Genomic DNA, 3,841 nt, shown 5'->3' with positions numbered 1-3,841 from the left:
ATTTTTGTCTGGTGGAGATGCAAATAATTTCTGTCCACTGGATAATCCCAGGAGATTAATGACTTGTGGAGCATCAACCCGTTTATATCTACCTTAATAAACTACTCCTAACATTTCTTTATCAAATCACCTGTAAGTATCCTTGCTTCTTGGACAGTTTTTGAGCAGGCCATAGTATCTTACTGGTCCCCTCATTAATCAATGAGTTAAATAAAATCTCTGACTTATGTTCCTTTTATGTTTCCCAAGAGTCAAAATTTTACCTTTTTGAAAATGATTTTTGAACCCAGGGTGTAAAGCAGACTGACAGTGTAAAACAAAAAGGTCAACAGGATAAGCTGCAAGGGTGCCCGGGCAAGTGGAGCTGGGAGTGCGAGAACCTGGCTCTGCTGGGAACGCCCTGAAGCTCCTGGGAACTCCCATTTTTGACTCTTGCCTGGATCCTCATCCAGTCTCCACACAGCAGCTGGTGCTCTTTCGAAACTATAAGAGAGGTGACCTTCCTGGCAGTCCAGTGGCTAAGACTCCACGCTTCCAGATCAGGGGGCCCAGGTTCAATTCCTGGTCATGAAACTAGATCACACATGCTGCAACTAAGATCAGGTGTATCCAAATAAATAAATAAATATATTAAAAAAAAAAAAAAAACTGAGAAAGATCCAGTCATACCCCTGCTTCATGCTTCCCAGTGGCTTTCCAACACTCAGAATAAATTTTACACTCCTTTTCTTGACCTAAAGGTATTACGTGATCCAGCCCAATGGCTAACCCTGCAGATTCATCTTAGGCCTTTCTCATCCTCACTCGCTTTGTGCTCACTCATCTCAGATGTTATTTGCCTCTTCAGACATACTTAGCTTTCTCACCCCAGGACCTTCACACTTGCCATTTCTCCCGCTGGAAAATCTCATTCCCATCTTCCTTTCTCCCCATTACTGGCTTCTTCTTTTGATGTTAACTTTATGTCACCCTTCCAGAAACGTCACCTGAAACGTCACGCTGCCCACCCTTTCTAAAGTATATCTCCCATCGTTCTTTCCCAATGTCCTGTTCTTTCTTTCCACAGCACATCCCGGGATATGACTATGCCTATGTATACTCTCTGTCTCCCCCACCAGAGCATACATACTAATCAGAGAGACTGAGTCTTTTGTGTTTGCCCTCGTGCCTGGCAGGTACTAGGTGCTCAGTACTTATATATAGAATAAACGAGCCTAAAGGCATGAGAAATCCAGCTGGCTCCAAGAAAGAGTGCCTGCCCCGCACCGCCTGTATACATTTCTGAACCAGCGCAATGCAAGTTCCTCAATATTGAGCACGTATTTCAAGACTGTATCCACAAAGAAAAACTTCCAAGCTCACAACGGGTCGCATCGTCGCATCGACTCAGAGCTGCTTTCAAGAACGGCACTCCCCAGAAATGCTTTGCTTCGGGAACTTGTAATAATATGTCTTCTCACCAGCACTTCATTTCTTAGCTCCAGTAGGTTTCAAATCTCTTCTTGGGAAGGGAACAGCACTTCCTACCAAGAATTAAATGTTACCCAGAAACATGGCTGCATCTGTAAAGGCTAGGCTTAAAGCAGATGAAAGAACCAACTGGAATTCAAGAATATTTCAACAGCAGGATGGGGAGAGAAAATCCCAGCCTGCCTCCCAAAACTCCCCCATCCCATGTTTGCTTCAGGGTATCAGATTACACAGCTCCCTCTAAACAAGCCTGTCTTTCTTAATGGGAGCCAAAAGGCACAGATCCATTCCCAGGGTAAACCAGGATTTTACAAATTCCGTGATCACTCTTGCCAGGCACTCCAACCACTTCTGCAAAATGGCACCTTCTCTTTCAAGATCCTCTATTGGCCCCTAGGCTGTGCTGGCTGGGCTACTGGGAAGACACAGCCTTCAAGCCTCCTTACAATGTGCTAATGGATGACGTGCTGGTTCGCTGTCTCACTTTTCGTATCAAGGATATTAAACTGCAGCCAAAGAGGTCATGGCAGCAAAAAGCTATTTCCTTTTCCACCAGGTATCTGCTGGTGGAAGGGCCAAAAAAGATTTGGTTTGCCATGGAGCTGGCCCCCTCAGATTTGCCTTGAGATCAGACTCTGCTGGAAACCTGCCCCTGGATGTCCTTTAGCCAAAAGGCTCAGGGCCAACTGTATCACTAAGGCAGGCATGCCAACAGGACTGCCTCATTTTGGGGGGAGTGTTACCTTATGATCCAAGATAGATTTATGATGGGAGGAGAACGCCTTTTTTTTTTTTTTCTTCAGTATTTTCCTTTTTCAGGTACAAAAGGCATTTTTCTCCACACCAGCCAGCCTGCCTACGAGCAAAGGCCAAGCCGTAGCCTTCACAGCTTCAACCAGGACCCACTTGTGCAGCCAGTCTGCTACCCAGAACCCTCCCGCCCGGACCCAGGAATCCAAATTGAATAGTTCCTCATATCACTCAGAGACCAGCACCTCCAAGAAGCTGCTCTTCCCCCACCCCCCACCCCCGTCAAAATGCATTAAACGTCTTCAAACTCGAAAGACTACACAAATGAACTTGTTACCATGCTTTGTTTAATTTTTTTTTCCTCAGAAATATTCTTGTGGCCAAAAATAGAACATTTTCCATTCTGAGGAACAAGCAGCATCCATGGGAATTAAAGTAGGGCTTCATGCCTCTCCAGAAAATTCCTGCCAAACACGCACACTCAGACACACATAAGCTGCTAGCTCGCAAGTTCTAAAAAGCTGCTTTCTGTAGGTGCTGTGGCGGTCAGGAGCCAGAAGTCCTCTGTTTATTTTCTATCCAAGAAAGTTACCAGAAAAGAGTGCTAGGGCACCTCAAGGACGCTTTATAGGAAAAGTCTTACTTCATCCAGTGTAATGATGTTGAAAATGGCCCCATTGTCCACTCCTCCTCCCGCCCACCATCATCTCAGAACTCCTCTCAAGACTGACTTGCCTAAAATTCCAAAGCTTGCCTCAGAACAAAGTTCACGGCCTTTATTCTAGCCAGCCACTGTTGGAGGATCAGCTGCAAGCTCTCTCTAAAGTTATTCCTGGGATAGAATCAGAAAGGGTAAATTTAGGAAAATATGCTCAAGCTTCACTACTGAACAATATGTACTGGTAGAGTCAGATGTGGATAATGTCAGAATAACAGTAATCCAGAAAATTATGCTACCAGCGCAAAATACGGTGCTGTTCTCAAAGTTTGTTATCCTCAGCATCACTATAATCCTCCTTAATGGAATTTACATGGCTCCAACAACATTTCGTATTTTTATACTTGAACATGTAAACCTGCTGTATCCCTCCAGCCACTCCTACAGCCCCTCCTAAACAGGGAGTAGGTTAGCTATCAGATCTGCAGGGGCTACATTTTTATATACAGCTGGTAAGCATTTGGTTACCATTGAGGGAAAAAAAAAAAAGAGTCCTTTAAAATAATAATCTATGGCTGATACCCAAAGTAGGAAAGCCAGTAAATCAATGTAGCAAGAGTGAAAGAGAGACCAAGGCGAGGGGAAAAGCATGAAATACAAGAGGAGGAGGGGCTTCCCTGACAGATGGTAGAGAATCAGTCTACAATACAAGAAACCTGGGTTCGATTCCTGGGTCAGTAAGACCCCGTGGAGAAGGGAATGGCAACCCGCTCCAGTATTCTTGGCTAGGAAATCCCATGGACAGAGAAGCCTGGTGGGCTACAGCCCATGGGGTTGCAAAGAGTCAGACGTGACTGAGCGACTAACACAACACAACCACAACCAATGGGAGGAGAAGAGGAATGGGGAATCAAAGAAGAATCAGAATGTCAAATATTAACTGTTAGTGGGTGGGGACAAACA

The sequence above is a fragment of the Bos indicus genome, chromosome 26 (genome assembly GCF_029378745.1).
Source record: "Bos indicus isolate NIAB-ARS_2022 breed Sahiwal x Tharparkar chromosome 26, NIAB-ARS_B.indTharparkar_mat_pri_1.0, whole genome shotgun sequence".
Taxonomy (NCBI): domain Eukaryota; kingdom Metazoa; phylum Chordata; class Mammalia; order Artiodactyla; family Bovidae; genus Bos; species Bos indicus.
Note: the sequence above shows the minus strand (reverse complement) of the source record.